Here is a 21748-nt window from a genome sequence, read left to right on the forward strand (position 1 = left end):
TTTGTTGTGAAAATGTTGTGGCATTTCTCAATCTTTGTAACCTAAGAAAACTTTAAATAATTTATTGACATGAGATAATGAAAATGACATTTTTTTTTTTTTTGAGAGAGTTTTAACCTATGACGTCTACTCCTGATGATAACTTTTTATCATCAGGCCAAGACACCAATCAGTTTTTGGTGTAGGCAGGGATTGAACTCCAGATCTCTTATATAACCATCAGTGACATTTTATTGTATGACTTAAAAGCAAATCTTTTTCTTAAAAAAAAAAAAAGCAAATATACTCAGGGTTAAAATTGAAATTATGAAACTCAGCTATAAAATTCAAATTTTAGGGGGTAGTTTAGGGAATTTAAAATTTTCCATACAATTCCATTTTCCACCAAAGGAAGCAAAGCGTACCGTTTTTAAGTGGCACAGTGGGTATTGGTATAAGGGTATCATGCATTTACCATTTAGGCATGCAGACAGGCAACGAGTAGTGTCGCCATGGCCTACTGAGTCAGTGAAGCGAGTTTTGAGAACCTTTTCGTCTGTTCTCTGGTTAGTATCTCTTTCCCTATCTTTTTTCTTTCCGCTTCAATAAAATTAGACATTTTTTATTTTATTTTTTTAATTTTTTGTTTGGTACAGGAATTCTTAGAGAAACTTTGGCCGCTGTAGTTGGTATTTTTATTGAAATATCTGTCCTTTCCTTAAGTTTTACAGATTTTTATTTAGGGTTTTAATTTGCTTGTGTCGATTTTGCTAGAATATTAGAAAAATTGAGAGAGGTTGTCAAAGATCATATAAAAGTCTGATTTGTGCCCTGATTTGAAATCACCTCATAAACTTGAGAGAGACACACTTGTTTAATTGGTTTTCTGCTTTAAAATTTAATCAGTTTTTTGCTTTATATTAATTTTGTATGTATATGATTATATATAATAACTAATAGCCAAACCGTATTATCGTTATTTCTACACCTTCCTCTTACTGACTACCCCTGTAAGAATTTGAAAGAAAAAACCTCTAGGTTAGGCTGACCCATACATTTGTTAAACATAATAGTCTTCTACACAATGCAATTGCAACCACTGGGATATTTATTTATAATCACTTTGTGATCATGTGCACTACAGAGGCAATCTGCTTATTATTGTGTAAAAGTACACCTTCTTTGAAAAGATGCACATTCCTTTTTTTTCCTTATTTGGTGGTTCCCAAGCCTTCAAAATTAAAACTCTCTTTTTAACCATATATATACATATGCATACTTGGTGTGTGGGACGGACGGACGGATTGTATGCTTAAGATTCTTAGCTTGGTTAACACAGGAAATGCAGCAACCAACTTCTCAAGCACCTGTATCTGGTTTGCCTATTGGAGTGTCATCTAGCAGCGGCCTTTCAACTCCAATTGCTGCTGCTTCTGCTCCGGGTGCAGGTACACCTGGTTTAATGCAAGGACCTGCCCAAGTAAGATATGCTAATGCACCTGGCTTTGTAATTCCTGCACCTTCATTCTCATACAGTGTGCTTGCTTCCAAATGCTCCCACCCCTTCTGGAAGCTTGCAACAGTTAGCATCTAGTTCTGTATTTCAATTTGCTGGTTTCAGCATCCGTATGCTTGTTAATATGCTATAGAAGATACTATCATGGATTATTTATTGCTGTTGATTTGTCTCTACTCAGTAATCACCAAGAGTAGTGAATTAGAGATGGGCATACCAGAATGATTTAGGAAAACTTTTGCACTCCCCATTTCCCTCCCCAACAAAAATATCAATAAAAAAAGGGGGAACAAGAGATTAGAGAAACATTGCTATAGGTAGGAATAGGATTTGCATGGTCATTATGAGTGGTTCTGTGGTATGCCCTGAATACTTTTGTTTAGTGGCCTTAATTGCTGTGTGAACCCCACAATTTCTCTGGAGGTCTTCATGACTGGCACTTTAGTTTTTGGTTGTTCCTCACAACTTCCCATTTCACTAAATTCCCCATTGAAAACAAAATTGAACTATAAAAGGATTACTTTGTGATATTTTATACCTCTGGGCCATTGATCCTTGACAACGTTTGGTCACAGGTGTAATGGTTTTACCTTCCAATTGTTTGGATGATTGTATGACATGCTAGAAGTAATAATAAAAGTTCAAACTGATGTTGTTAAAGCCAGAGAACTTCTCTATTTAATGATCAATGTTTTTAGGTTGATAAGTTTCACATGCACCCAATGGGGTTTTAAACCCACAACTTCGCCTTCAATCTACTCGTATGGGAGAAGCAAATGCCATTTGAATTAGAGCTCATTGGCCTTGTTGATGGCTAATGTTGATTAACTGCCTGGCTTGATTCTAACTTAAAGGGTCCGTTTGGATTGAACTTATTGTTGCTGAAACTGAAAACTGAAAACTGAAAACACTGTAGCAAAATAATTTTTAAATGTGTAAATAGTACCGTGGACCCATTTTTAATGAAAAAGTTGATAAAAAATGAAATTTGTGGGTCTGTGAACAGTGCACAAATGCACTGTTCATGGCCAGAAGTCAACAAATGTGGCTACTGTTCATGTGAACAGTAGCCGCACAGTAGCGCACAGTTCCGCTTTGCTCCCTCTCACGGCTGAAAAAAAAAAAAAAAAAAAAGGTCAAAACGTGAAAATGAAAACGCGCCGTGAGAATAATCTCAATCCAAACGCCCTCAAAGGCTTGACCAAAAATACCTTGCCTAGATTTTATCCATATTGTTCCACGTTCAGGTTGCCAACGATTAATAATGTGTTTGGGCCTTCTGTATTTCTGAAACAATCTTTGTTGGCTTCATCAAATGACTGAATTGAATCAGTTAATCAGTATGCCATGTCTCTGTTGATAATAAGTGAGGAAGGACTAGACCAAGCCACTTGAGATTTTTTTTCTTTTGCAGAAATAAAGGTCATCATTTGAGCAATCCTAAAGAGTAAGTAGTATAATACATGTCAGATTAAAAGGCCTGACATATATGGAATTTATATTCATGAATAGTACCAATTTTTTTTAATAAAATAAGACAGTTTGACTTTCTTTAGGTTCATAGCTATATGGAAATATTGTAATTTTGTTGTTTAAGGGCAGTCTTATATAGATTTGCTTCACAAGTTGTGTTTAGTTGGGTTAAGATTTTGTTGGAATGGATGTCAGTTTTGCAATTTTTTTTTGATAAGTAGGATCTTAGTTTTGCATAGTCAGTCGTTATGGTCTGTTAATGTTTTGATAAATTCATGTAATTTGTGTGATTAATCGTATGGTCCCCAATTGTATACTCCCTATATGCTTGGGTGTCTATTTTTTTTATGGCAATAAAAATTACATATCCAAAAAAAAAAAAAAAAAATTGTTTGGTTGGTCAAAATATTGCCTAGTCATTTATAGTAGGTCTTGACTGGTTTAAATTTCTTGTTGGATTTCCTAGCAATTTTGCTTGCATCCAAGTTTACTATTGCTTGTTGTCTGATGCATCTTTTCTTGGGAGTGATCCAAAGAATCTTAGAACTGATGCCTAATCACCCTATGGTAGGTTCTTGTTCTCTCTCTCTCTGCATTGTACCTGCTGTATGTTACCCCAGCCAACCTTGAAATTTTCTTTTTATTTGGATTTTGGTGGTATGGTACTGAACATGTACAGAACCCCGTTAGATTTGTTGTGGAATTCTCTTTCTTATGTGGCTTTGAATATAGCCTCCACTCCTGTCCTCTGAATTGGTCATGAAGATGGTGTTTGTTAATTATTGGTTAATTCTGCAAAAAGTCCAAATTTCTCTTAACAATGTCTGATTTTTCCTTCATTCTTTTGTCAAGGTTTTCTTAAATTTTCTTCTCTCCCCTTCTAATTAAAGTTGAAGGTGTCAGGGGCATTGACAAGAAAAGAAAAATGAGTTTTAAGTGATGTTCTGGTATAAGATTCATATGTCTAATCAAGTAAAGTGTCAATTGAAAGAAGTTTGAGTGTTAAAGTAATTGGAGCTGTTGTGGGTGCTAAAGTAATTAAGGCTAGCCCTTTACAGCTTGACCATTGAAGGTTTGCCCTTTATGGCTGCTTAATTCATTTTTAGATTCCACCTGCAGAGACCTACTAGGCAAGAAGCTCTCTTGGTAAATAAATGCTTGTCTCTTTTATGCTTGATATTTGTTTGTCCAAAACTTTAGAAGAAAGTATTTAAATTTTGATTTGGGCATATTGATACTCTATCTCATGGATACTATAGGCAAGTCATTCCTTCTATGTTCTTTGACTGTATGGACCCATTTATTATTATTATTTTTGACAATCTTCTTTGTCATTTAAGAGCCTAAATACCTGATTTGAATTATAGATTGATCTCTATAAATTTGGTCCTCTGGCTTTCTGTAAATTTTGGGAAGTGCTGTGATATATTTAGTGCCATATTATTGTTAAGGTCTCTTTAGTTATTTTTTTTTTTTTACCGGATCTATTTTATTTAACTATTAGATTTGTTGCAGGTGATCTTTGCTGTCCAAAAGCACATAAAAAATTTTCCTTGTAAAGTTGAGTGGTGTTTCTTGTCTTCAGGGTTAATATATTTGGTACTGATTGGGTAATGGTCACAACAAGTGATGGAAAAAAATATTACCACAACAACAAAACCAAGGTACAGATTGTTTGTTGAATTTTAAATTTAATGATATTGTAGAATACCATAGTCTAAGAGAATAGTTTGGGCGCTTGTTATTGTGTTTTTTTATCTTGTTTTTGTCATCATCATTTTTTCTATATGATTAATCGGAACAAGATCCTCTCCATTTCAAATCCTGTCCATTTCATGGTTCAGATTTCATTTTCTGCATCTAACAATGTACAGACTGCCACATCATTTAAAATTTTAAATGATGTTGTAGTCTATCTATACACCTTTAAATTTGTAAAATAAAATATGAACCATGAAATGGATGAAATGGATACAACCCTTCAAATGGAGAGATTCCTTTTCCTGATTGATCCTTTCTGCACTTGTGCATGTAGCGCAAAAGTTTTATTCTTTGGTCAACTAAATTCATAGAGATGAAAGTAGTCTCTTTATATGATTTAGATGCCAATACAATAATATGATGCTAAAGTGGGTGCATCATGATTCTTTTGAATGGTATTGGTGATCCCATTTTCCTTGACCAGAATAAATCCATTGATAGACTGTATTCCATTTCATATGCATTCTAGTTAGTCCTTATTACCTTACTTAAAAATGTTAGACGCCTCATATCACATGCTTTCATGGTTTTTCTTGATGCAGCCTAGTGTTGCATTAATTACGTGTTTCATTTGCATGGGCTTCTTTTTAATTGAGTCTCAAATGTGTACTCATGTTTCTACCATAACTTCTTTTATGTTTCAAAATCTCACATGGACATGGCTTGGCTTGGTCAAGGCTCTTCCACCTCTCCTAAGAGCAAGGAATAAGCTGAAACTGAAACTGTCTGCCCCAAGCTTGGGCTAGCACATTGGTGATGGGGGAGCATGGAAGCAACAATGGAAGCTGGCGCGCATCAGAACTGATTGTAATACCCAAGCATTAATTTAGTAGTTCTTTTTTACTTTTCTTTATTGTGAAATGTCTGTCCTGTTGCAGGCAATTCCAAATTATTCTGCTTGGAGGTCATAGTATGAACACCATGTGAAAACATGTGCTGAGGAGGAACGCAAGGAAAAATGAGCAGCTCAGAAGGTTGCAATAGAAGGGTTTAAACAATTACTGGATGAAATATCAGAGGTCTCATTGACCACCTTAAAATTGAAGTGTCATCTTTCTCTCTCTCTCTCTACCCCCCCCCCCCCCCCCCAAAAAAAAAAAAGCAGCATAGTTTATTTTCATCATAAGAAAGGAATGTGCATATTTTCAAAGCATTACCTTTTTGAAGGTGTACTTTCACAAAATAAACTGATTAAATAATAATAAGCAGATTGCCTTTGTAGTTCAGTGGGAAGTGCACATGGTCACAAAGTGATTATAAATATCCCAGTGGGAGATTAGTGGTTGCAATTGCATTGTGGAGACTACTATGTTTAACAAATGTATGGATCTGAAATTTGATCCCTGCCTAACCTAGAGGTTTTTTCTTTCAAATTCTTACAGGGGTAGTCGTAAGAGGAGGAAGGGGGCTAGAAATAACAATCATATGTTGGTGGTGGAGTTCTGCCTTTTGTTATTTTATTTTTTTTCAGTTCTGCTTTTGAGTCTCTTGTTCAATAACTAAACATCACTCCTCGATAAATAGATTTTTTTTTCTGTTTTTGTTTTGTTTGTATTAGGTTAATATAATCCTCTGCCTGGGGGGCTGTGGCTTGGGGTCTGCATTTAAATTGTTGTATGCTTAAGATTCTTAGCTTGTTGAATTCACTCACTCTCTTATAAGATTCTTTTGATTTCACTTTTCTTTTCAATATGCTGTTGTTGCTGGTAAATATGGAATTATTTTCTTTCTAGTTTCAAAATTTGTGTGTATTTGTGTAGTTTTAAGTACTAGTCAGCATGTTTGTTTTGTGATTGATTTAGTGTTGATATTCTCCTATTTGTGGTAAACTCTTGAATTAACTCCTCTCTAATTCTTTTTTACCTCACTTTTTCTTTCGATATACCATTCCTTCTAACATGATACTATACAATTCCTTGTTAAGATATATTTTTACAGATTTTGGTTTCTGGATTGATTTGGTTCTCTTCTTGATGTCACTTTTTGCTAATGAGTCTTTCAAGCTTGACACCACGTTCAATCTTTTGTGATTCTAACCCTTGTTCAGTTTTTTGTTTTATAGATTTTGGTGTTTGTCTGCTATTTCCTGTCCCTTTTTGTCAGCTTCCACTTTTTAAAGAGTTTGTTGCTGCAAATTTGGCTTCTCACCATATGCTTTTAGATTTTTTAATCTACTTTTCCCATAAACATGATATTATCCCATTTCATTCAATTCATTTTATGTATTTTTTGGTGCTTCTTAGTTTTTTTTTTGAGATATATGTATGTTGTGGCAAAGTTGACTTTTCTAGTTTAATTTGGTTCTCTTTTTTTTTTAGCACATATATGTAAAAATTTTCTTTCCTTTATTGCTTACTGGCTGATTATTATGTGTTAAAGAGTTTAAACATTCACTTGGTGCTTGCTGGTAAATGTATAATTGGTGCTTGCATTGTTTGTACTTCAGGTTGCATTTCTCCTGCACTGCCCAGCATGTTTCTCACAACATTTTAGAACTTAAGCTCATCAATATGTTGCCCCTCTTATGCATTTGTGTGATTTTAATTTAATTAATTTCTTCACTCTCAACATGGTTTTAATTGATTATGAGTTTAGACTGCATTTGTGCTATTTAAGGCATGTTTTTGTTAATTTCTACATAATCATTTTTTAATTTATATTTTATTATTGGAGCTTGGGATTTGTGTTCTCCTAGGCTGCATTCTTAGAGTTTGCTTAATTCTAGCGTTGACGCATTTGTAGTGTTTTGACTAAGGTTGATCTGATTTTGTTGCTTGTCAATGAAACATCCTTTTGAGTAGTCTTGTTGGTTTTTCTTTTCCAAATTAAAAACAAATTTATTGTAATTTAAAGTAGTCCTAAACTGGGTAGCTGGGATTGCGTTTCTCAATTTGCTCATGCGAAAAGTGATTGCCAACGTCACTAAGGGCTTGCGCTTCTATGCGGTACAAAAAGTGAACGTGTGCTTCTGTATGTGTTCATTATAAATGGTTTCAAATTTCTTGTTACTTGTATGAGTTTTTCTTGGATTGTTGGACCTTGCTAGGGGATGTTTTGGGGTTTTTGATCTTAATTCTCCCATAGTTTGCTTTGTCCTGTTGTTGGCTCATATCTAATTTGAATGCGGTAATCCTCTTATTGGTGGGGCAGTTAGATTAACAGGGATTGTGATCTAAATATGGTTCCAAGAGAAGAATATTACAGGTGTTTGCCTTTTCATGTCATGATTGACATTTGGCTTCAGTTGGGCTTTCTGGGATTAAATTGCTTTAACTTATTTCTTTGGATGTGCATCATAATTCTTAATCTTGGAATCTTCTTGGTTATTTGCAAGTCATTTTTTGCTAGTAAGTGAATAGATGACATTTTTTTCGAAGCATGACATCTTTATAAACTTGTGAGGACAATGTTTCTTAATTTTGATCTTGATATATCTTCTGGAAGGCAATTGTAATGTGATTTATTTTATAATTTTTGTTGGTTGTTTTCTGGAACAATTTTGTTATCTTCTATTGGATTATGGTTTCAAAAAAATTAAAATCACTTTGTAAACGATAATTGGTGCTTTGTACTGTCTATATTTTAGGCTTCATATATGTGTGTTTTAGTAATTCCAGCACTAGTACTTGCTTTCCATGTCCAGATTGTTACTTATTGTCCATCTGCAGGAAACAAGATTTTTGTGTTGCTTTGCGGTGGAGTCTGAATTGGTAATAAGCTCTCCTTTCCTATCCTCTTTTTTTTTTTTTCCTTCTCTCTCTCTCTCTCTCTCTCTCTCTCTCTCCTACAATCATTAGAATTTTAAGGATAATATTTTTGCTCATTTTAGTTTCTTTCTATTACTTGGGTGTTTTACTGCTTTTCCTAGGTTTTGATTTTGCCTTCTGATGTAGATTATTTGTTCAAGTCTCACCGAGTGAGTGTTGCTATTTCTATTTGAATTATTATGCTTTTGTCTTGCTTTTTTATTTAGTTTTTGATCATTTTGTGTGTGGTGGCAATCTTAATATTGAATTCACATGCTAATCCAACAATGCCTCGTAGTGGTGTTGGGGGAGAGGGGGGGGGGTGTTGTAACGTAACAGAGTGTGACCTGAATATGGTTGTTGAGAAAACTCAATACAGGTTTGGTTTCTGCTCCCCTAGAATGATTTGGGCTTTATGGGAATTACATGGAAATTGGGAGATGTGTCAAGTGTAACAAAAGGGGAAATTGGGAGGTAAAAAGAAAGAAAGAAAGATGGATGGACCTGTTGATGAGGGAAAGCCCTCAAATTTGTTTATTGCATATGCACAAATATATGGGTACTTATGCACAAATTTATGTATTGATTGTTACTTCAAGGGAGCACAGCGGTTTGGATTATATATATATATATATATATATTAGAAGTTACCTAATTTGAGTTTTCTTAGCATGCATTATTAGAAGTTACCTAATTCTAGGGTCAATGCATTTGCAGTTCTTTAACTAAGGTTGATTTGATTTTTTTGCTTCTCGATGAAAAATGCTTTTGAGTAGTCTTCCTGTTCATTCTTTTCTTTATTTATTTTTGAATTAAAAATTCTTTAATTTAAAGCTGTCCTTAAATGTGTTGCTGGTATTTTGTTATTTTCAATATACTCTTATAGTCATTGCCAATGCCACAAAGGGTTTGTGCTTTCCTGTGGTGCTTGTACAATTGTGTTATTGTCTCGTTTTTGTTTATTTTTTCTTGATTTTAGTTGAACTTGGTTATCCTGTTTTGCTCGTCATGTCCAGTTAGGATTGCTACTTTTTGTCCATCTGCAGGAAGCAAGATTTTTGTGTTGCTTTGTGATGGAGTCTGATTTGGAATTAAGCTCTCCTTTCCTACCCTTTTCTCTCTCTCTCTCTCTCTCTCTCTCTCCTATGATCATAAGAATCTTAAGGATAATTTTTTTTGCTCGTTTTAGTTTCTTTCTAATACTCGGGTGTTTCATTTCTTTTCCTAGGTTTTTTTTTTTTGTTGTTGTCTTTTGGTTAGGATTATTTGTTCAAGTCTGTTGTTGATATTTCTATTTGAATTCTTATGCTTTTGTCTTGCTTTCTTATTTAGTTTTTGATCATTTTGTGTGTGTTGGCAACCTTAATATTGAATTCACATGCTAATCCAACAATACCTCTTAGTGGTGTGATGGGGTAGTAATATAACAGTGTGACCTGAATATGGTTGTCGAGAAAACTCAATACAGGTTTGGTTTTCTCCTCCTCTAGAATGATTTGGGCTTTATGGGAATTACATGGAAATTGGGAGACATGTGTAAAGTGTGAAAAAAAAGGGAAATTGGGAGGTAAAAAGAAAGAAAGAAAGATGGATGGACCTGTTGACAAGGGAAGGCCCTCAAATTTGTTTATTGCATATGCACTTGTGTACTTATGCACAAATATATGTATCTCTGATTGATTATTACTTCAAGGGAGCTAGTGGTTTGGATTATTTTTATATATATATATATATATATTTGGAGATGTTTGTAGCACTTTAAATAATTAAAAATGGACCTATATGACCTTTATTTATTGAATTTTAATTTGTATGGAAAATGTTTAAGTTTTTGCCCTTCTTATACTGATTTCAGGAAAAAATGAAGGAAAGGGAGTGAGAATTGCTGAAAAGAAAGGAAAGAGAAGAACATGAAATGGAGAGGGTGTGGCTGAAAGTTCGTAGGAAGGAGGCAGTTTCATCCTTCCAGGCTTTACTTGTAGAGACAATTAAAGACCTATTGGTAACATATTTTTATCACTTATGATTCCATTCTTGGTTGTGCTGGAATAGGAATGGTTTATGATTATGTTGCATGTTAAGCCATCTGTAGTACTTTGTACAAAAAGGAAAAAAGAAAAAGGGCATCTGTAGACTTTGTATTTTTAAGATCTGTTACAAAATTAAGATTTAGCTCAGGCCATTTGACCCTATGGTTATACAAGTGTGACTACTGATTTTCATGAATGACTTGGGATATTTTTGCATCATGTGCAGGAATTTAAGTGAATTTGTTTAAAATAAAACTTATTTCTTATTAAAAATAAAAATTATTGGTTTTGATAAATTACCATTTATCCAAAAGTTTTAATTGTTATAAAGTGGTAAATTGAATCATTTAACCGTTATTCTAATACTCTCTCTCATGTATGAAGCTAGACTTTCCCTTAATAAGTGAGTCCCCACCGTGAGGTTTTTAACTTGATATATATATATATATATTTTATTTTTTTTTTCAAATAAGAGGTACAAGAGAGACATGGTTCGAAGTTAGGACTACTTGCTCTTGATACCATGATAAATTACTACTTGTCCTAAAAGCTAAAGCTGTTGTGAAATGATTTAATCGTTTTTTTTAAACGTGTTTATCTTGTTTAAAAATATAAGCTGGGCAAAAGTTCAATCTAACCTAGAAAAAGTGAGGCTTTAAAAACCTGTACACAAGCTAAATAACCAAAAAAAGGCTAAACCAACTAGACACTTTCATGGAGTGTTATTCCCAATAGGTTTTTTTTTTTTTTTTTTTTTATTATTATTTTTTATGAATACTATTTCCACCCTATAGAAAATTTCTTTAGGCTTGCATGACTTCTAAATATCGGTAATGAGGATACTTAGAACTGGCAATAATTTTATTTGGCAATTATGTGAATTTTATATTAGCCTCAGTGCATCTTTTTTTTTTTTTTTTGGGGGGGGGGGTGGTGGGTGGTTTTGTTGGTGCAGCTTTGTAACATTCATGTGCAGGCAACTCCAGCTTCAACGTAAGTTCTATTATTCTTTTCCAACATGTTTATATATTTTGACCAATCTTGTGTGCATAGAAAACAAAAGATTCCTGAGTTTTCAGTCACTATTCCCATTCTCTGGTTCCTTCGTCTATGTGCATTTTGTATTTCAATTTACTGGTGTCCGTATCCATATGCTTGCTAATATGTTATTGATGATGTTATCCAGGATTATTTATTGTTGTAGATTTGTCTCAACTTAGTAATCTCCAAGAGTAATGAATTACAGATGGGCATAGCACAATGATTTTGGAAAACTTTTGCACCCCACTTATCCCTTCCCCTACAACCCCCCCCCCCACCCCCTCCCAAAAAAAAAAAAGAAAAAAAAAGAAGAGATTAAAGAAACATTGCTATTGGTAGGATATGCATGGTCATTATGGATGGCTCTGTGGTATGCCCTGAATGCTTTTTTTTAGTGGCCTACTGGCTGTAAACCCCACAATTTCTCTGGAGGTCTTTATGACTGGCTCTCCAGTTTTTGGTTGGTCCTCACAACTTCCCACTTCACTAAATTCCCCATAGAAAACAAAGTTTGAACTAATAAAGGATTACTTTGTGATAGTTTGTACCTCTCTGCCTCATTGATTGGTCACAGGTGTAATGGTTTTACCGTCCAATTGGCTGATGATTATATGACATGCTAAAATAAAGATAAAAGTCCAAACTGATGTAAAAACCAGAGAACTTCTCTATTTAATGATTAATGTTTTTAGGTTGGTATGCTTCACATGCTCCCAATGGAGTTTAAAGCCACGACTTCACCTTCCATCTATTTGTATGGGACAAGCAAGTGCCATTTGAATTAGAGCTCATTGACTTAGTTGATGGTTAATGTTGATTAACTGTCTGGCTTGATTCTGACTTAAAGGCTTGGTCTAAAATACATAGCCTAGATTTTGCCCGTATTGTTCCATGTTCAGGCTGCCTACGATTAATAATGTGTTTGGGCCTTCTTTATTTCTGAAACAATCTTTGTTGGCTTTATCAAATGACTGAATTGAATCAGTTGATCAGTATGCCAAGTCTATGTTGGTAAGTTTCAATTTTAAGTGGAAGGTGAGCCTAACTTGATGCAATATATGTCTTCTTTCATGATCAATTTCCTTTGCACTTATTGTTGTGTGCATATATTGTGCTTTTTGATAATGAAATTGTTGTTCACTTTTAGGCTGTGGTTTCAAATTCAAGAATTATGTGCCATTTCCTATTTGGTGATCCTCTATAGAGCAAATTCAGCATATTGAGAATTTCACATTACTTCAAAACGGTGAATGTGTCATTGAAGTGAATATTATGTTCTTTCAGCATTTTGAGAGCATTTCGAGGCTGGTAGATAATCTACAAAATGTTATATTTAATGTAGTCAACAACTTGTTTTAATATCTCATATTTAATAGTTTACCCGTGCATTGCATGGGTTTGTGACTAGTCTCTAAATACTATATAATTGAAGCCTTTGACTTGTTGTTGACCTCATGAGAGCTTGCTGCATAAGCTTTGGAAGCCTCACAATTTTTCACATCATTTAAAACTTTTTTTTTAACTAAATATTTACTGCACGAAAGGTTTGAAGTTTGAAAACCCCGACGCAAGATCTTTTCTCTCCTTTGAAAAATTCAAATTGAAAACCTTAGTCACACACAGAAAACTCTCTTCAACTGCTTCCTTCTCTCTCATTCTAATCTCAATTTACAACAACCCAGAAAACCTGACCACATCTGCATAAATCATGACTTTGATTGAGCCTGACTCAACAGCCACAGTTTCCACCATTGCTGGTTCTTGGTACGCTTGCTTTTCCCTTCTCTCTTTTCTCTCTCTCTTTTTTTTTTTTTTTTTTTTCTTTTTTCTTTTTTCTTCTTCACCCTTCTCACTTTGGTTGTGGAGAAGTCAAAGTGAGGGATTTTTTTATAAAAAAATTTGAATCTTGCAATATAGAACTATGTTTTTGTTTGACAGATCATTATTGGTTTTGGGTTTTTTAGAGTTAATAAGTAACTTTGCAGTTCTTCCAATTGTCATGGACATCACTGTGAACCTTTTGGATGAAACTTGTGTTGTTTTACAGGTATGGTACTTAAAAAAAAAAAAAAAAGGTTCATTGCTCTTCTTTTGGTTTTATTAACAAATTGCTAATTAAATTTGCAAAATGTATTTACTTATTGATACAGTAACCAGTCACTAGAACTTACGCTTTATGTATGAGTGTATGTCTAAAAGCTTTAATTTTTAATTTTTGAAATTTTTTCATAATGTTGCTTTAGCAACTGAAAGCTTTGATTTTGTATGAATTCTATTATCTCTTTCTGTAATTTCTCTGCAATTGGTTAAGTATGGGGTGAGAGAGAATCCGTAAGGTACACACATAATGAGAAAAATTTGAGAGCTGCCACCACTGTCAGGCCTCCCACCAAAGTTCAGGATCCTACCACCGTTAGACCATTGGTAAGGTTTTTGTATTCATTTTTTAAAATTTGGACTTTAATTGTGGTTTTGGTTCTGGTATTATATAGGAATTTGGTCTAGACTGTGGGCTACACAAAAGAGGTATATTTAGAGATCATTTGGGAAGAACCGTCGCGTATGATTAATTTGTAGAGCCTATGATTTTTTCCCATGCAATTTTGTGGACAACTATCATTCAGTATTAGATGCTATATATGCACTTCATGTTATCTGCAAACCTGTAATTGATGTTTTGGTCAATTTTACCATTGCATTTGGCAAAGTGGCTACTTTTTTTTTTTTTTTGAGAATCGGCAAAGTGGCTACTTATGCAAACAAACATTAGTATATGAGCTTGACTAAATGCTTGAGATACTTTTTGGCCAAACAACATAATTATGCACGCAGAGATATAGTTTGCCATCTGTTTCCCACGTTAGACCCCAAATGTCTATAGGTAAATTTTTTTTTCTTTCTATTATTAAAGTTTGGGCATTTAATAGTATTTAGCTTTGGGTTGGTTGGTTTGATTTACATAATTGGGTTAGATTTGGTTTTAATTAAGGTTTGATTTAGAAATGGTTTTTATCAATGGTCGAAAGATTCGAAACCCTAATTTGAGTTCATTCTCTTTTTAATTCAAGAGAGTGACAAGCGTTTTTGTGGATAATAAGCTTACAGGTTTATATGCAAATTGCAATGTTTTCTTTGGGATTATAATAAGATTTACGTTAATCTCACACTTTGTGTTGTTGATTGATAAAGGTCACACTTTTCGGCAAGAAAAGTCACTATGGACCTATGGTTGCTACATGAGGTGGTCAATTTATCTTTGTTTGTTTCTTTTATTTGGTATTTTTTCTGTCTGTGTTGTTCAATTTCGTTCTACAGCTTTTCTCCTTATCTCTTGAATGACTTCTACTCTCTCGCCAATTCTACCAACTCCAAGTTTCCAAGAATTTTTTGAACCATTCCAATTCTCTAGTAATATTAATTACTCTCACATACCTCTTTGAAGCCTTTTAATTTATGGGGACTACAACTATTGGGTTTTGATTTGGAACACCCTTTTGGCTATTGATCTTAAATGGTGATTTTGCTTATCGCTCTAGCGATTTAAGGTGGAAATTTGTGTTATTTATTTTTTCATCTGGATTTTGAAGCAAAATTGGGGTTGTTGTCTTTGACTCAAGTAGTGAAGTAGCTACTGTTGTACAGGAAGTACATAGATATTTAGGTTCATTTTTACCTTGAAGGCCTCGATTTTGGTTCCTTTGGTGGACTTTGGTGTTTCTTTGCATCTTGGTTCTTTTATAAAAAGGCCATCAATTTTTGGATTATTTATTTGTTTTTATTGGTAATACGAGTTCCTACTGCTTAGAATGGTTCTTAGCCCCATGGTAAGGTTGTTTCTTCTCAGTTGGTAGGGATTAAAAACTCTTTGCTGCTTTACTTATACTTACCAAACTCTATCGTGTTAGTTGGCCTTTTTTGAAAGTGGAGTTCATTTTTATAGCTAGTTGTTACTAGCTTATGTTGTATGATAAGTAGTTCCTTTTACTTTTAATAGCCTTTATCACTTGTAAAAGAAAGTTAGCTAGCTGATAGGTTGTTAGTGATAAGTGCAATAGCCAATTAGTTAGTTAGAGAAGTTTGTTAGGCTTTGGCCAATCACATGGCAGCCACATGGTGGGTTCTTGTAACTAACTCAGCAGCTTGTTTATGTAACTATAAATAAGCAAGGCTGCCCTCATTGTAACTAGTTGATTTTGAATCCAAGAAATCTCTACCTATGAGGTATTATTCCAAGAGTGTGACTCTTGCAGAGGTAGTTCATTCATTCTTTTCTCTAGGCAACTTAGCTTTCTAAAACATCTTTTCTTTCACCATTTTCCTCCATTGGAAAGACCCTTCAGTCAATTTGTGGTATATTATTTTATTTGTTTGTTGAGCCAAGTTTGGTTTTGATGCAAGTAACGCAGCTGGAGCTGAATTTGAATCTGAGTGTATAATTCCTATTCAAGAACTTCAACTTAATCTGTCCAATAAATTTGTCTTACACTGTCAGCAATATATATATATATATATTTTTATTTTAAATACAAGGATAGTAATGCCTAATGATCTGTTAAGTCACAGAGGGAGCAAAGGAAAATGCAATCTTCTAATCTTATTGTTATTAGTTTTCTATTTGTATTCAAATTAAAGATGAGCATTTCAAAATTCTAACAGGGATATGTGCTTGGGAACCTAAAGACGGATGGTTTTGTTGATGATAATTCAAGAATCTCATTTGGTCACTATTTGATAGTTATATCAGATGAACTCTATGAGGTATGCCATGTTGCTGCATTTCTTATGTTCATTCTACTGCACATCCTAAGCTAACATATTTATCACCTTTTAATTCGTTTTAAATCATTCTAAATCAAAGTAATGCTTCAGCCTTTGTAGTCAGCCAAAGAAAGCTGCAATGGTGATTCTGTGAATTTAAATGAGAGCAATATATAATGTGCATCAGATATTCAAGCCATCGATGTGGTCAGAGGGTCTACCACTTTCTGATATGCTTAGATATATCTTTATCATTATTAAGCTATGTGCATTTGTGGTAACACAGGTTCAAGCTGCTCCTTTACACAACACAATATTTTTAAGCTTCATTTTTTCTTTTGGAACAGTCTTTTTGAAGAAGTACTAATTAAGTGATCATCTACCTTTTCAGGAATATAATTATGCGCTCTCTATTGTGTGGGCTAATGATAAGTCTGTTAGAGAAACCCAAAATATAATATCAGCTTTCTCATTTTTTTAGTGGGAGTAGACCAAAAACAGAGTTCTATTCTATTCAAAATTTACTATCAACTTTCTTCTTCCTCTTTGCTTTCAATCTATAAACATCTCATACGACTTTCATCAGCTAACTTCGTGTTAGCTAGAATCATATTACATTTCCGATCTTGTAATGTAGAATTAGCAACAATGGCTATTTTGGTGCAGAGGTTTGTATCTTATTGGCAGCTTTATGGATGCTGAGAACGTGCTCTATTAGCTTGAACTCACATGTTTTATAACAAAAATTACTCAAAGAAGAGATAAAGCACGGGTTAACGACTAGTATAATATAAGAGTGAAACATTTAACATTTTGTTGACCACTCTTTATTGTGCCATGTGACTATATAAATTTGTGCTAGATTTACATTTAAAAACACCGAAAAATTGTGCCTTTTCCTTAGGCCATTAAAAGAGCCGTTTGTTTGTTTGTGTTTGTGAAAAAAAAAAAAAAAAAAAAAAAAAAAAGGGTATTTCATTTCAATATTATTTTTGCAGTCGGTGTGTCCTGCACAACATGTGATCAACTTTACCGTGGTCAGACCGGACTTTCTCTAAAAGCATTACCGGTAAAGTTTTTATTTTTGTTTTTTAAAGTCTCTCTCCTTCGTTTCCCTCAATATTCTCTATCTCTGCAACTCTGCCCTTATTATGAATGCTTTGCTGCAAGCATCTTTTAAAATAGAAAACAGCAAATATTAGGGCTAGAAAGCATCATTTAAGCTGGTCTCCCTCCGCTTTCCAGCATCAAGCCACCATCATACCTTTGGAAACATTACTGGTAAAGTTTTTAATTTTGTTTTAAAAATTTGCTGATAATATTTTAGTTAGGTTTTGGTATTTCAATTTAGGCTTAGTCTCTTAGGCTTAAAAATTTATAACGATCGTTTAAGGTTTCAGAAATTCCCCTTTGTTTTTGGGTTCCAAATATGCATATATTAAATTTATTATTATTATTTTTTAACTAAATACTGCCCAAAAACTTTAAATACCCAACTCCTTTGTTTTGTCTTTGAAAAATCTCCAAACTGAGAACCCTATTCCCACATGCACAAATCTTCAATTGCGTATAATTTTGATTGACACTCCTTATTTTTTGAATGATTTTAATTGTTTTTACTAATGTTAAGCGATTTTTGAATGTAGTTTTGTTCATCAACTGGATGTATGGTTGTTATAAGTGGAATCTTATAGTGGGTTGTATGAGAAATTGTGATTTGCAGATGGATTTGTTTGATTTCGAGTCCTTTGATATGATTTTTAAGTAAGCAAGTTCTATTTTTTGAATAATTTTAATAGTTCTTACTTACACTGTTTGAATGTATAGTTTTGTTAATTAACTGGTCAGACATATGTTGTTTATAGTGGATATTTGTGACAGTTCTTACACTGTTTTATTGTATAGTTTTGTTAATTAACTGGTCAGACATATGTCGATATTGGATAATTGTAATAGTTCTTACACTGTTTGAATGTATAGTGACATAGGAACTCAGATTATAGACTGCATCACCTACATTTTGTTCCAACCTCCAAGGTTCCCCAATGCTCATTTGGTAATACAATTCCTAAAACTATAGGTATGGTTCCCAAGTAAACTAGAAGTTACTGACTTCTACATTTTTTCTTTAAAGGAAAATTAAGCTCTTGGCACGAGCAGGCAAGTAACTTTTGCTCCCTTCTTATATCTTTAATTAGATGAAATCTACTTCTATATTTTGGATTATTTCTCTCTTTGCTGTGCCATTTTATGATTTGTATTTATTACCATGTCCAGTAGGTTTTTATGTTTTTTGTTTCAAATTTGATGAGCCCTCTCATAACAGTGGAGAAAGGAATTTGGAAGAGTGGGAAGCCTCTTTACTACAAAGGGAGCACATTTCATAGAATTGTTTCCAACTTTATGATCCAAGTAGATGATTTTACTCTTGGTGATGGCAGATGTGGAGTTCCAATATTTGGTGTTTTGCCGATGAGAACTTCAAAGTAAAGCACACCAGGTTAGGCACGTTAAAAGTCCTACTTACCACAATTGTTTTTTCATTGCGAAATCTTTTCCAAAATTCTATAGTAATCAAATGTGTTTGATTGGGTTTTACAGATTTTTGTAGTAATCAAAATTCTATAGTAATCAAAATTCTATATTTGGTGTTGTACAGATTTTTGCCTATGAGAACTTCAAACTAAAGCACACCAGCTTTGAATTTGGGAACATTTTTTTCTATTTCAAACCAATGCCATTTGGATTCTAAAGTTTGCTCTTTTATAAATTAATTTTTAGTTTCATTAAAAGAAGTCATTTGATTTCGAGCCAAATGCCCATGACTACGAAAAGAAAGGATGTCTCTGTCTTTGAAAAACCCTAAACAAAAACCCACAAAGCACAAGAAGTCACAAAGAACTTCATGCTCCTCAGTCTCATCTCCTATTCGAGCCACTCTCTTCCCCAGCTACTGTATTAGCCCAGAGCGATAAGTCTGTCAAAGAGGTAACTCTTTCTTTTTCTCTCTGACTGAATCCATTTTAGTATAGATAAATGGAGTATTACAGTTTCTTTAACCTTCAATGCATCAGATATTTCTTATTTTTTTTTTTAACTTTTAATTAGTTTTACTAATCCGTTAATGTTTTTCATTGCTTTAGTTTGAGTATTTTTTGCATATCAAAGCAAAAATCTTTTATTTATTTATTTTTTTCTGTCCTCTCTCTACAAAATTCAAATTATTCTCTCCTCTCCATTTGTTTTGTAGATCAAGCATAGATCTTTTTATTAGCTTTCAACCTAGCAATTCAATATGCAATGTAATTGTCATAGATCATTTTTATTACTTTCTATCTCTTAAATTTCTCTGATTTTAGGGGTTTTTATTGTAACTTTTATGGGGTTGATTGTAATCTAAGCTCTCACTATCTTAAATATATCCCTTTTAATTTTTCATCTGGCTTTGTAAGCGAAATGGGGATCTGGAAGGTTGTGTTTGTCGTCTTTGAGTGTTTCAAGAGTTATTGGAATTTTGGGGCTTCTGGTTTGGGTCCTATATGGCTGTTGAGTTGTCGAGTTGGTGGTGGTTGGAATGGAAGTTTGAGGATTTGTTGTCAAACTATGTGTTTGCAATTTAGTTTAGGATCTGGAGGTTGGCATATGTTATTTGTATCGATATTTTGAATTTTAACCTGTGCAATCAGGCTTTTTTGTCGATTTTGTGGAGAAGTTTTACTGATTTTAATAGAGTGCAACATCATTTATTTGTCATAATTTCTCCTAACTCTCTTCAGCAAAAGGATTGATGGATCATGCAGAAGCGGATGGTTCATGGAAATTGATAAATCATGAAAAAGATGAGCTTGCCACATGAAGGCGGGTATACAATCACTACAAAATCCCCTCTGTTATTGTATTAACTAATTACTATCCAGAAGCAACCCAACTCCTCTGTTTTGTTTTTGAAAAATCTCCAAACTGAGAACCCTAGACCCACTCGCATAAATCTTCAATTGCTTCATTCTCTCTCACTCCAGTCTCTACTACCATTCAATAATTTCTCCTCTATTTTTTTTTTTTTTGTTGCAAACAGCAGACCTTTCCCCTCTCCCACTAATATGTTATTCTCTTTCAGCCAAACCCTTTGCCTCTCCTCCATTCCAGCCCCACTTTGGCTTCAAGTGACGGGCCACCATGTTGTCTTCAATGGATACATCTGTGGCTACAGTTCCTCTTAATCCTGCTCTTTGCAGCAAGCTTTTTAGAAGAAAATTTGGTTATTGGATTGAAAATTTCTCCTAATTGTTTGATATTGGATATGGCAGATGAAGCGCATCTATTTTTGGTGAAAAATCAAAGCTGCAGTCTATATCTACAGAGAGGAAAGCAAGGTGGAGAAAAGTTATTCTGTAATTTACAAACTCTCTCTTTTAATTTATTTGGTTGCAACTGTGAATTATTTAATTTTTGTGTTTTATTTTATCATTTTATCTTGAGAATAGAGGGAAGAGAGAGAGGGAGTTGCGGCAGCCTAAGGAAAGAGAGAAAACAGTATGACTTTATGTTGGGAGATGTGCGCTGAAGAAGAAAAAGAAGTAAACCGTGTTGACTGTTCAAGCGAGTTGAAGAAGAAAAAGAAGTAAACAGAGTTCATTGTTCAAGCGAGTCTGAGAGAGGTGAAGTACTTTGAAAATAGTTGGCATGATGGGATTGGATATGGGAAATTTGGATTATTTATTTTTATACTGGATTGAGAAAATGCAACATGCATAACAAAAGGTCAAAAACATAGAGTTTAGTTCTATATATAAAGGATATAAAATAAACTACCTGCATTTTTCTTTTTTATGAATATAAAAAAAATTATTGGTACTGCATTTTTTTTTAATGAATTTTTGTTGTGAATTTCATTAGATTTCAACCATATAATTGTCTGGTAGATGCCCATGTTCACCAGTTGGACCTAAATTTGGTTTGTTATCCATTTGTTCAGTTTTGGCGTTTCAGTTCTGCATAAAGCTGCAAGAAAAGTTAATTTTAGAGATACCTTAAGTCAAACAGCATAAAAATTTGCATTTGTAAGCTATAATTCTCTCTCTCTCTCTCTCTCTCTCTCTCCATGAGATATACATATTTTTATGCATATTCATTCTTCCTTACATGTTTATAACACAAGTTCTTATGCTGTAAGGGAGAGGAAAGTGATGACATTCTGGAATTTTTAATTTATAATTCAAAACTTAAAGAGGACTAGAAACTCTTTTTTTTTTTTTTTGTCTGCATTATTATAAATTCGTATTATATTTTATTTTCTTAAATCAATGGTTGTGGTGTAATGCTTAATCAAATTATTTGACCCATGAAAATTATGAAAATTTAGGTTTTCTATGTTGATGTTTCAGCTTTGCTTGAAGTTGCAAGAAAGGTTGGTTTTATAAGTCAAAGCTTTGCATCTTGAAGGT

At 33.6% G+C, this 21748-nt stretch overlaps 1 protein-coding gene across 17 annotated transcripts in view; it reads left to right on the forward strand.

Annotated features, from left to right (window-relative positions):
* The first annotated feature begins 436 nt into the window (after nucleotides 1-436).
* Nucleotides 437-21748, forward strand: part of LOC111989760 (proteasome subunit alpha type-2-like) — a 41695-nt gene continuing 20383 nt past the window's right edge. For 6 of the 17 annotated variants that reach the window (XR_010623437.1, XR_010623431.1, XR_010623445.1 and 3 more), the window contains exons 1-16: nucleotides 437-545; nucleotides 1319-1459; nucleotides 4554-4632; nucleotides 5407-5748; nucleotides 8398-8439; nucleotides 10331-10477; nucleotides 11461-11498; nucleotides 16203-16304; nucleotides 17303-17373; nucleotides 18285-18804; nucleotides 18964-19292; nucleotides 20081-20166; nucleotides 20612-20677; nucleotides 20789-20962; nucleotides 21280-21364; nucleotides 21689-21746. The gene's annotated coding sequence lies outside the window, so the exon portion shown is untranslated. Of the gene's footprint in view, nucleotides 546-1318; nucleotides 1460-3467; nucleotides 3536-4553; nucleotides 4633-5406; nucleotides 5749-8397; nucleotides 8440-10330; nucleotides 10478-11460; nucleotides 11499-13358; nucleotides 13971-16202; nucleotides 16305-17302; nucleotides 17374-18284; nucleotides 18805-18963; nucleotides 19293-20080; nucleotides 20167-20611; nucleotides 20696-20788; nucleotides 20963-21279; nucleotides 21365-21688; nucleotides 21747-21748 lie in introns of those variants that run through there. The other 11 variants (XR_010623439.1, XR_010623441.1, XR_010623434.1 and 8 more) reach the window with 10 other exon arrangements.

This window comes from Quercus suber, unplaced genomic scaffold (genome assembly GCF_002906115.3).
Source record: "Quercus suber isolate HL8 unplaced genomic scaffold, Cork oak 2.0 scaffold_333, whole genome shotgun sequence".
Classification (NCBI taxonomy): Eukaryota; Viridiplantae; Streptophyta; class Magnoliopsida; order Fagales; family Fagaceae; genus Quercus; species Quercus suber.